This window comes from Ammospiza nelsoni, chromosome Z, assembly GCF_027579445.1.
Source record: "Ammospiza nelsoni isolate bAmmNel1 chromosome Z, bAmmNel1.pri, whole genome shotgun sequence".
NCBI lineage: Eukaryota > Metazoa > Chordata > Aves > Passeriformes > Passerellidae > Ammospiza > Ammospiza nelsoni.
The window spans coordinates 8,995,837-9,008,518 of record NC_080669.1 but is presented as its reverse complement, the minus strand read 5'-3'; the positions used below and the strand labels follow the sequence as shown (position 1 = coordinate 9,008,518).

The 12,682-nt window shown below is 46.5% G+C and overlaps 1 pseudogene; it reads right to left on the bottom strand.

The window, feature by feature from the left end:
- LOC132087020 (serine/threonine-protein kinase PAK 1-like) overlaps positions 1 to 3,452 on the bottom strand; it is a 353,184-nt pseudogene extending 349,732 nt beyond the window's left edge.
- Between the last annotated feature and the right edge of the window lie 9,230 nt (positions 3,453 to 12,682).

Genomic DNA, 12,682 nt, shown 5'->3' with positions numbered 1-12,682 from the left:
GTTTGAGGGGAGGCACAGATTCCAAAGTGACCCTGGCCCTACAACCAGGGGCCATCTGGGACAGAAGCTGCAAGAGCCTCTCAGGCAGCTGACAGGGAAGGTGTGGCATTTCTCAAGGGTCTGGTGAGGGCCTCCCTCTGCTTGTGCCATGTCCTGTTTGTCTTTCAGTAGTGACTTGACACCCTGCCCTGTCCCACAGCTCCATCCTGGCCTTGCAGGTGGCTTCCTGGGTGAGCTCACTCCTTGTGAGTGAAACTTCATGAGTTCTCTTCAGGCCTGCACCAGCCTTCCTGCCTTTCTGACATCCACACTCTTGTTAGAAAACCTGGTCATTCAGGAGATGAGGATGCGTGCAAAGATCTCTGATGGAGGTCACAGAGCCTCTATGGCCACCTCAGTATATGCAGGAGGACCAAGGTGTTTCTTCTCCCTCTTCTGTCAACTGAGAATTCTGACCAGCAGTAACAGAGGCTCCCCTAAGGCCCCATGAACAAATGCACTTACACAGCCCTGGGGATGCCAGTGAAGGAAACCATGCGTCATGTAATTCATGGCACGTATGAGCAGAGTCACCAAACACCACCTAAACATGGAATTGTTCCACCTCTCTCGGAGAGGCAGAAATTTAAAGAATTAACTGGGGACTTCAGGGCACAAGAGGCTGGAGGATGAAAACAACTCTGCCTGCTCAGAACTGGTCGAGGGAACATGTCTCTAATGCTCTCCTGAGAGGGATGCTGCTTTAGGTGAGCTTTGCACCTCCAACTGCCTGGGACCAGAGCCAGGAAGATTCAATTATGTAAATGTTACATAGATAGATAGATAGATAGATAGATAGATAGATAGATAGATAGATAGACAGGAAGAAAGATAGATAGATGGCGCTACTATGATCTGTCTTTATTGTCCTCTCTGTTGATGCTCACATCAACACTTGGTGGCCATTGCCATGATCAGCAGCAATCCTGAGATTGCTTTCCTGTTGCTCAATAAACCACACTCTTGAAGAATGTGAAGTGCGTAGGTCCTTATGGAATGCAATCAGACCCAGGGCACTGCACTGGGAACTGCACTCTTTGTGCCTCTGTGCTCGGCCAAGGTCTTGTCTTGGACACGACCACACTGATGGTGCTAAAGTGCCTGGAATCCAAACTGCAGCCCAGCCCCTCCCAACTCCTGTGATTGCTGAGGAGCAGCTGGAATGCAAAGCATTGATCTCCTGCTTAATTCCCAAACACAACACACACTGATTGCCTGGACTGCAGAAAGGCATGGGCACTGCTAATTTTAAGGTGATCTGTAAGGCCAAAGTGGCTGGCCTAGAAACACAACAGCTCCTTCTGCACCAAAGTCCCTGCACAGAATGATGTGTTCTCGTGCAAAAATACTGCGTTCCCCAGAAGTGACGCCTTGGAATAAAAACTTCAAGCAGAACCATTCCCAGTGCTGTGTAAGGGCAGGAAATAATTCCTAAAAGAACCTGCGTTGGGAAAAAGAGAAAATGAATTGGGTCTTCTCCTCCAAGTAAAGCAAAAAATAACAACAAAAAAGGGAGGGGAAGTCCAGTCCAAAAGTAGATAAATATTTCAATGCATTGCAGAGATGTTGAAGACCCCTCAGGAGCCTCCCACTGTCGAGGCTAAAGCTCCCTCAGCACCTCCTCCCTGGCCTTGTGCTGCACCCCCTTGCCCAGCTCCCCTGTCCTTCTGTGCACACGCTGCAGCCCCTCCATGACTTTCTGCTCCCCAGGGCCCACAAGTGCACACAGCACTCCAGCTGTGGCCGCAGTACTGCCCAGCACAGGGCCACACTCACTGCCCTGCTCCTGCTGCCCCACTGCTGCTGGCACAGCCACCATGCCCTTGGCCTTCTTGGCCCCCTGGCCACACGCTGCCTCATCTTCAGCTGCTCAAGGCCGCCAGCCCTGTGTCCTTTTGGCCACGCAGCTCCTCAGCCACAAAGGTTACAGCTTCAATTGCAGCATCCACCATTTCAAGAGCTTCTTCCTCTTCTGCAACCACATCTTATATGTAGATATTATAAGATTTGTTAGGAATAGAATTCTATGGTACTCTGACTTAACTTCAATGGTATAATTCAGCTATACAGGAATTTGCTCCTAGTTAAATGCAAGTTAAGACAACATGGCAACCATGCCCTTAGGGAAATATTCCACCCTATATTGCTGTAGGAAACAACGTTCTCTCTGCAAAACTGGATTGGTAGTTCTTCAAAGCTCTGGCATGGAAATTAATAAATTATCATTTCTGCCTTTGATTTTTTTCCTGCGGGCATGAAAACGGATTTTCTGTCAGCTTTCCTAGCTTGCCCTCTATATTCTACTGCCACTGGCCAAGCTCACAGCTTCCTCTACAATGCTTAAACACCAGGAGCATGAAATGTTCTTTTCTCACTCACCTCAGGATCAGTTCCGCTGAATACACGCCTCAGGTGACCTGTAGTGGGCAGGGAAAATGAATCAGATGCTGTGAGAAAACTGCCTGGGCTGCTGAATCCCACAGAACAAGTCAACCCAAGCAGAGATGATTTCCCATTTCATAACATCCCTCCAGGAGACACATTTCATTCACACAGCCAGAAAGAGATCAGGTCAATATCCTTGGTTTTGCCTACACTTTGGCCTGTTTTGCCAGTAAATGACTATAAACATGACCAAGATAATGCAGATTTTTCTTTAACACTCAATGCTCCTGTTCTGCTAAACACATTAACAGCTTCTGAAATCGTCTCTTTGAGGTAGTTTTTTAAAAAAATCAGTTGCATTCACCAATTCTTGTTAACTTGCTGGAAATTCTTGCCCAGAAAAGCTTCCCCAAAATCCCCCTGAGCTCTGGCACTTCTTTGTGAAATAGCAGAGCAGCACCTCCAGGGTTCAATAGCAGACACTCACTGCTTTGGAGTTTGCATTTCATTGCAAAGGGAAGATCACAATTTTCGCGCTTTGTATAGGGTCAAGTTAGACAGTCAGATCCTTTCAAGAGAAACTGTTGAAAGAAAGAAGCTTTCCCTGAATTCTGGGAATATTTGTTGCAGAGTTTTAAGAAGGCCTTCCAAGATGGTCTGCCAGTCTGCATTTTCAAAGGTGTCTTGCTTGTCCCAGCAAATTGAGGAAATTACAGACTCTGCTGCCATAGACTCTCCTGTGGAGGGAACAGAACCCCTGCAGGTTCCCTTGCAAATGCTGCCCCTGTGGCTACAGACACCCCCTTTTTAGCTGAATGTCATATCAGGAGCTTTACCAAAGCAGTGGCATCCTAGTGCTCTTTCTGTTTTAAAATCAGAAAATCAGTCACTAAGAAAGAGCAGAAGGACATACAAAAGCCAGGTTAGGTTACACCCTAACCTAAGCAGAAGGGTAACCTCTACTTACGGGTGAAGTGTGTCACATAATAGATGGAATAGGAAACCCCATAGGCAGCGAAAGCTGCCATAGCCAGATGGTTAAACATTGTTAAAGTGTTGTGGGAGCTTGCCACAACACTAGGAAAGAAAAGGCTCTTGTCAGTGGGCACCTGCCTACTGACAAAGGCGGCAGCCAGGAGGGTTCTCCTAATCTGAGCAAACGCTAGGGATGCTCTGACACTCAGGCCTTCTGTGCACCAAGGCAACCTTCTGATGTCACTACGACAGTGTGGCAACCATGCCCTGACATCACAAAGGAACTGCTCTGTGTTGGTCTGTGAGTTTATGTCAAGCAATACCCAACCTTCCCTACATCAAACACAAAAGAGCCTGGGAAGTTCTCCTCTGTCACAAAGCAGCACAAATTCCCCTCATGGGCCAAACCCTGTTGTTCAGGGCATCCAAGAGGAACTCCAGGAGTGCCCCAAGCACCTACAGCCTGTGCCCCAACTGAGCACTCAGATGGGACACAAGCAAAGGAAACCAGACCAATAAAATGGCCCAAGCATTGCACATTTAAGAAATTACTCTAACTTTCAAAATTTAAAGGTTTATCAAAGCTTAACAAAGAACTGAATAAGAAAACTTACAGCATTGGGAGTCTCTGTGACTAGCAGCCATGTGCTCATCTACAAAAAGGATGCTCTGCCTTTTATACCCTTAGCTCCTCCAGAAGTTTTGTCAGTCAGCTCTTTCTCTGCTGTCCATTGGTGGTGATTACTTTCTTGCACCTTGACTGGAGGTCAGGTGTTGTTTCCCCCTGCCTGCTGGTCACAAGCCAACCCTCCCCAAATGCCCTGACTACCAAGGCGATTACAAAGGGGAGGGGAAAGAGGATAATGGGAGGATATATAACAATATCATCACTACACATTTGAACATCCACATAACATCTACTTCTTAATTGACAGAGCCAACCATTGCATTGCTCGTCTAGAACACACAGAACCAGGAGAGAAGCCACTGTTGGCATCACAGCTGAAATGCTTCCTAACAAATCTCCCCACATATTTGCCCCTTTCTTGGACATGCCCAGGGCTCTGCTGCATGTACATCTCTGCCTTTCTTGCCCTTAGGAAGCAGTGGAACTGGCAGCATCTGCCCACCAGCAGCAGCTGCTCCAAGCTGGGAACGCTGCTGGCGGTGCTGATTTCCAGAGGCTTCTGTGTGCCAGGGGAAGCCAAGGCAGGAGCGGGCTGAACGGTGCTGGCGCTGCTGCTGCTCTGTGCCAGAGAGCCCCGGCTGGGCAGGGCACGGTGCCCACTGCGCTGCGGGCTCTTTCTCCTGCCACAGCTGGGCACACCTGGCAACAAGACATGACAACTGGTGGGCAAGCCAAGGGCTTTCTGGGGCTGCTCTGCTCTGCACACACCCAGGACACCTGCAGCACAGAATCTTAGCCCTCAAACAGGTGAACCAAAGGGAAACAGCTGGAAAAGATTTCATTTGGACCTTTCTTACCTGCTGAACAGAAGTCTTCAAAATGAACGTTACCAAGCAGGGCCTGATCCCTGCTGCCAGCTCAGGGTTAGAAGAGAGGCAATACTTGATCTCAGCACTGGGTGTGTGGGGAATCACTTCCCTGATATGTGCACACCCAGCAATCTCACTTACTAATGTGTATCCATGGATCTAAGACATTTTCAATACTTTGCTGAAATTCACAGGCTAGACATTACCCCAAATTATTTGATTTACTGATTGATACCTTTTGACTTACTGATATTTAAAGCACTTCTCAGAATTTACTGACATGAGTATAGGAGTGTCCTGCAGGTTCCTGCTGGCCTTTGTCAAAAGTCCAGGAGGAGCCTCATGCATAAATAACCCAGGATAAAACGGGGCTTGCAAAGCAAAGTCATTCTATTAGTTGCAATAGCAAATAATACACAGCAACCCCTGGATTCCCAAAAATCTGCTGAGCAGGAAAAGGAGATGAAGCATGGTACTCCGCAGCAGTGGCAGGTAGGCAGTGCACTTTCAGGACATCCCCTGGATCAAAACCATGTGCATTTCATTCTTCTCACCCTTCCAGCTCAGAACCCAGCCCTATATCTCCTGCTCAGGAGTGGAATTTCCCAGTTACGGCATTGGCTCACACATGGCTGGCGTGTGAGATGAGGCCAATGAATCAAGGATTTGAAAGAACTGGAAGAGTTAAAATTTTAGCAAGATTTAGTTAGGGGGAAAGAGTATAGCAAGAAGAGTAGAAATAACAAGGACGAGTAAATATTTTGCAGGTAAGGTAGTTAAGGCTAACGTAATATATCACTTGCTTGTCTTTCCTATGTTTAAAGAAGCAGGATGGGATGCGGATTTCTTTGTGACAAAGAAGAGGACCAGAGCCTGCACCTGGGCCTCGAAAGTTCAGCTAAAGGCAAGAAGTGCAAAAGCCTGCCAACAGGTCATAAGCAAAGAGGTCAAATTGAGGAAGACGTCTTGGCCTTCATCAGAAGGACACCATTCCCCTCTTTAAAACCCGCCATCACAGGTGAAGTGAAAGACTGCAGAAATGTGAAGGAACTTTGGACTCAATTATAATACATTTTAATACAAAGGGGGGGAGGCAGTGTTACCTAATGAATACGTGTTAGGTTTTTTGGGAATTATATGAATGTGTACTCATTTTAGATGAGTAGAGAGCCAGTGATTCTTCACACATGTCTTTAGGAGACAACTCCTCCTGTGCCTGGCACTGTAATAAACACACCACCTTCTAACTTCAACTGTGGTGAGTTCTCTTCCACACCTCATTTGGTGACCGTGGCAGGAACGCTTCTCTGATTCAGCGAGAACAACCGCACTGTGGACGTCTCTGGGCACTGCCAGGACATTCCTTTCCTGGAGGCACCTCTGGTCTGGGCTGTTCCTCGTAGGGGACAGACAAGACTGCTGGGACTGTGGAGAAAGGGAATGTTTAACTCTGTATAAAGTAACCCGTAAGGAGAACGCAGGGGAAGGGCTGTTCCTAAGTCACACAGAGATGTCCTGCGCACAACGTACGCCTGTACAGTTTGGGTTTGGGTCTGGCTGCCAGCAGAAAGGATTTACTGTGTCAATAAGGACCTGCTAGAAATTCTGGGGGTGAATTGAGCAAATCCTGTTTTATTGCTGCAAGTTTTCCTGTGTGATGTAATTGTGGTTGTGTTTCCAGTGAGTATGTTTTGAGGAAGATGATGTGGGTGGATGCTGATGTGGTAGATGGTGAGTTGTGTTGAGAAAAGCGAGCACTCTGTCCCCTCATAAAGAGAGACTCCTTTCCCGGTGAGCTTGTGTGTGTGGACTTTGTAATTGCAGGGGTTGGTACTCCCTTGTGACACCTGGTGCCTGGGTATACAGGGGGGTTGAGTGGTTTTTCTCCCTCATTGTGGTCATTTGGGACTGTACGGTTGTGTTTGGGGAGATTTTAGGATTTTGTCTGCAACAAGTGCAGTAATTTAGGCAGAAAACTACAGTGTGGTGATTTACGTATGTTGAACTATGGTAGTTCCTTTCTACTGCCCCCCTCCCCCAGGGTTACAAATCTCCTGCCAGAAGGTGGACGCTCTCTTTCCTCTCCTGGACATCGTCTTTCCTCTCCTGGAAATCCTCTTTCCTCTCCTGGATGCTCCCTTTCTCTCCTGGAGTTTTTCTCCATTAAAGCTGTGCGACTTTGGTCCCGAGAAGAAAGAGCGCCTCTCGTCTTTTGCTTTGTCCTTGTCAGTGTCACTGGGGTCCAGAGCTCGCCAAACTGATCCCCCACGAGGCAAAAACCGTCAAATGGCCCCACATGCAGAGCTCAAAAATCGGCGACATTTCTGATGGACAGGAGTGTTTGCCACACTTTTGGAATTCCCTATTCCCACACAGGTCAGGCAATTGTTGAAAGGACACACCACACTCTAAAACCCATTCTAGGTCTGCAAAAGGGGGAGTGGCCCAAGCAGCACCCCTGATAAGGTTCAGCAAAGCTTTATATGCCTTTATGTTTTCAATAGCACATTTCCAGGACCTAATCCTCCAATTTTAGGCACTTTTCAAACAGCACACAGGCAAAACTGAAAGAAAATGCTCCTGTTTTGATCAGAAACCTTGAGTTAGGACAAATTGAAGGACCATTTGCACTAATCACTTGGGGCAGAGGGTATGCTTGTATTTATTTGCACAGGTGCCAGACCTAAGTGGGTCCCCGCGAAGGATGTGAAACCATCCCATACACAAGAGCGCACCGACAATTCCACCAGCAGGAAAATGAGCACGCAGATGTGAGCCACACAGAGAAACTACAGTTCATGCCAGACGTTCCCTGTTCAACCTGTGAAAGCTACAAATCTTGAGTTTGATTGTTGATTTTTGGACTGTGAAAATTGTTTGTATCATAGAGCTCTTTCAGCAAAAGCGTGGCATCCATTTTGTTCAAAAGACTTCTAAAATTTTCAGATTTGTAAAAATTAAAGGTTAGAGGGACAGTTTAGTGCCCTATAGTCGGCCAGTCCCTGAACAAGTGCTAAAAGATTTGCTTGAGAACTGAAAGAGATGGGGAAGCTTTTGCTGAAAAGCAGCTGAACAGAAACATGGAGTTTGATCAAATGATATACTGGCGCTTGTTGGTTTTGCTTGCTTGCTTTTGCAGTGCATATATGCCTGTAGATCAACCAAAAATGAATGTTTACCTTGCTTTAGCCAAGTCAGCAGGCTCAGACACCATATGTTTGACCAATTTGAGCCCAGACAAACCCTTGGTGACCTGTTTGGTCGGTGTGCCAGTGCCAGCCAAGCAATGGCCAATAGCCAATCGTGACAAATACTGGTGTGAGGCTGCCAATGAGACCAATCCCATAACCAGCTGGCATCACTGGGCCCCTGATCTACTTAGAGCACCTTCTGAACCTCAAGAATTGGAATTCTTGGTTCATTTCTAATGGAAATTTGTGCTGCCTTTCGGCACCAGGGAGATCCACAGTTAAATGTTACTCCCCATCATCCTGTGGACAGATACTCAAGTTTGTGGTGCAATTGTACTACCCCAGTGTCCCCTAAGGGTGAAACTGCTGACAAGCAGATGACCTAGATGAGTCCCCACGACAATTAGTAACAGAATATTGGCTCATTGGTGGAGATGAAGCCTGACAGGGAATTCCTCAAAAATTAAAGGTGGCCCATCTAGCATCAGACAACTCACTGGGATAGCACCTATCGTTAAAAAAGCCATCAAGAGAAAACACAGAGAAAAAAGATTTGCCCATCATTATAAAGAAAATTGTAATAGCAATTTCAGACCTAGGGCCCTGCTAAATGAGTTACATCAAATTTATTTCTGCATCCGCTTGCCTCGGGTGAGGCATTGAGACCATTATAGCAATTGGGGTGTTGGCTGGAGAAAGAAGACAGTGCTACTTGCATTGCAATTAGTGACGTGATGACTGGTGTTAGTGCTGTCAGACATGCAACCTTACAGAACAGAGCAGCAATTGATTTTCTTTTACTGGCACATGGACATGGTTGTGAGGAATTTGAAGGATTGTGTTGCATGAACCTGTCTGATCACTCTGAATCCATTCAGAAAAGCATACAAAAGCTGAAAGATTTGAGAGCTCCAACTAAAGAAGACGGTGGGTCATGGTTAGATGATTTGTTCCAAGGATGGAGCTTTGCACCTTGGCTAAGGGGAACTTTGTAGAATAGGTCTCTATGGATTGGGTGTTTTGGTAGTGGTACTAGTAGTAATACCTTGCATACATTGGTGTGTGTGACAAATGATGGACAAAATGATCAAAGAAGTTTTTGTCACACAAGAGAGAGAGGTAGGAAATGGATTCACAGAGAGTTCTTGAAATCTCACTCAGATGGTGGATGAAGGTATAGACATGGAGGAACTTTTTGAATTAAGACCTTGGAACTGGCTAGACTTTTTTGGAACAATGACTTGTAATTGCTGTCAGACATGACTTTTGCCCTTTGAACTGACTGGACTTTCACAGCATTAAAATTGCTGTGTTGGAATATAGCAAGGCTTAATGTGAGCAAAAAGGATGCTTTAAGCAAGTAATAAGCAGGTATACTATAGTAAAGCTATGAAATGCAAGGTAGTTAGTAAACTACACGGATACAAAGGTTTCTTTTTAGTTGTACCGAGAGAGGGAATTGTGGAAATTTTTTTTAAATCACAGGGTTTTGGGAAAGCTGCAAAAGGCAGACCTCAGAAACAGCAGACCTGCAATTAGAGCTAAGCAGCAGCCATGAGATTTGTCAGCAGAAAAGTTATATAAGATGTAAAAAATCAGGACAAAAAGGACAATGGTCTGTGTATTAATGCTTGGTTAGTACGATTCCCTAAGCTTCAAAAACGTATGTTTAGCTAGATATGAGGAACTTTTAAGCTTAATAATGGAGCTCAGTGCATTGTGTTTTAAGGCTTACAAGCAGGTATTGTATTCAAAAGAAGCAAGCTGTTTTAACAAAAGGTATGTGTGCTTATTGTGGTTGGATAGAACTACTGTCAGTATGCTTCTGCTTTGTGTGATTGGTCAAAAATCTTTTCAAGTAAGATGTACCATTGAGTTATTTGCCTGCTGCCACAGATGTGAGCGTCTGGCATCTTCCCATAGTTATACCCAAGTAATGAGACTGATGCTGGAAAACAAACAGCTCGAGGCGCGTTCCTCAGCAGTCCCGTCCCGTTCGCGATTCGTACAGAGAACCCTGGCTGGAAATAGTATGTATATGTTAAATTACATACAAGAGAAATTAGTATGTGTTTCTTCATTCCTTTTAATATCTTTGAATTTTGTATAGATTTATATCCTTTCATTTCATATAGATTTGATTTCTTCCTCCTGGGAGAGTGAAGAATTACAACAGTGCAAAACCTTCTGCCCACACAGCAGTCAGCCCCCAGGCGTGTGCATGCACACCCACCCACTGCGCTTGCTCTTCTCAGCATCTCAGGGCTGCTGTTTGCACAAAATTGGGATGAATTTAACTCAACAGAGCCACAACTGGTGTGTCCAGCTTGTCATGAACACTCATGTGGCAACGAACAACACAGAGCTCTCAAATCACATGATCACAGGTCATTTCATTCCTGCTGGGAACTGAGCAAGTCTTAAAAGTGCCAAAGACACAGAAAACGGGGTGGAAAACACTGGCATCATGTACTGCTGGTATCCTCATGGAGGAAAATCTGTTGGGTTTGTTAAGGTGGGAGCTTTCCAAAACCTAGGAAAACTGCTCAGCACTGACAGCCCCATTGTGAATGGTTTTCTTGATTTGGCAAAGCTGGGGTGTTAACAATGGACTCTGTCCTTGGTTCAAATCACCTGCCCTCACTGCAGACAAAGCACCACCACCAGCAGCAGCAGCTACATCAGTCAATTTCACTCAAAAAGCTCTGTTAAATTTGGGAGAAGAAAACACATCAGACACTGTGGATTAATGACAAGACTCTGAGGAACAGTTCCAAAGCAAAGGGCAGCAGCTTCTCTCTGGGCCCCTCCTTGTGCTCCAAGGCAGCCGGGCTGCCCTGGCTGCCCAGGACCCTGCGCCCCGCGGGCTCTGCAGAGCTGCACAGCGGGGAGGCAGCTTCGGGCACCTCAGCCCTGGGCAGGAGTGGCTGCTTGCCCTGCAGGGCTGCCTGTGGGCAAAAGCAGGGTGCTGGCCTTCTGCTCTTGGCCCTAGCCTGGCCTTGCAGGGCTAATCCTGTTCCCTGTCTCAAATGTGCTACAGACAGACTTGTTTGTTTCCAGCTCTGCACAGCATTGATGTGCACTGCAAAATACCAAAGGACTAAGGCCTGAACAACAGACCCTGACTGAAGCCTCCACAACAGGACCTGAGCCAAAGCTACCCTCTAGATGATCTTTCCAAACCAATGTTTTACATATCTGCTCCTTAACCAAGTATTACTGTCAAAACCATTGTTGACTCCATTCACTGGTGAAGCATGTCTGCATCTTTCTGCATGAGGAAAATGGACACGGCCACACCTGGTCTTGGTTCTTCCTTGAGCCCTGGGCAGGCTCGAGGAGAATACCAAGAGGAGAATGAAACCAGCTGTGCCCCAGCAGAAGCTCTGGCACATTGCTCGTCCAGCACTGTCGGAGCCGGGCTACTCTCACAGCGCACTCGGGAGCCTCGTGGCCGGCAAAGGTGGAGGCACCGCAGCATTTCCCCGTTCCCAGCCGTGGCTCTGCAGGGCTTGGCTGGGACAGCTTCCCCCAGCTGACGTGCAGCACTGGATGAAGGGGAAAGCATTGTGGTACCTGGTGATGTATCTTCCTTAATAACCAGAGGCACCCTTTTGTAATAATGCTGAGGTGCTTTGCTTAGCTTATTCTTTCCTGACTCTTTTTTGCACTTTGGCATTACAGAAAATTACACTGTTGCTTCAGATGGTGTCTGTGTCTGCATCTCTGACCCTCCCCAATATCAAAACAAACACACAGCCAGTTTAGCACGAGACCTGCCTCTCTGCCAGCCCATCTCTTGGCAAACACCCCTGGCAGCCATCTCCACAAATGAAATTCCCACGTTGCAACTTCCTTTTCTGCAGGCAAGTGAGAAAAGAAGCCGCTCCCAATTCTGGACACCTCCGAAAACCAGCTGCTTTCAGCAGTCACAACCCTGAAATATCAACCTCCTTCCTTAATCTGCCACAGCGAACCCCCACCAAGATCGTTTTGTCCAAGGATACCCACAGAAGAGCTGGAGAAGGGAGCAGATTGAAACACAACTGCTTCAGAGTTTAAACCTGCCTTTATCAAATGAGAACACACCAACCTGTCGCAAAGGGAAAGCAGGCAGGAACGAGAAGCTCCTCTCCCACAACAGCAAACTCTGTGCTTCCTTCTGTTCCAGCTGGAGAGTGGAGGCCATGGGCTACACCTCACTTTGGGAAGGAGCCCTGGGAATTGGCCTGATCTGGGAGGGCAAAAAAAGGAATTCCTCAGGAAATAGGAAAAGATTCTCTGGAAGGAACAGTTGATGACAATATTTCTGCAGGAAAGCCAAAAAATGAATAATTGTAGCATTTCAAAAAGTGCCCAGACTGAAATTTATTTGCCAGTACGACAACCCCAAAGTCTCTGTGGTGTGTCAAGAAGCTCAGGAATGAACCTGAAAGGCTAGGATAAACATTATTGGTATTGTTAGCATTCAGAAACACATAATCACATGAGCGATTAGAAGCAGGTGCTTTTATTAAGACCTGTGAGTGTCAGGAGTATTGAACTCAAATCTGACTCCAACCATATATTTGAGATGATCAAGTTTTTATATTCTA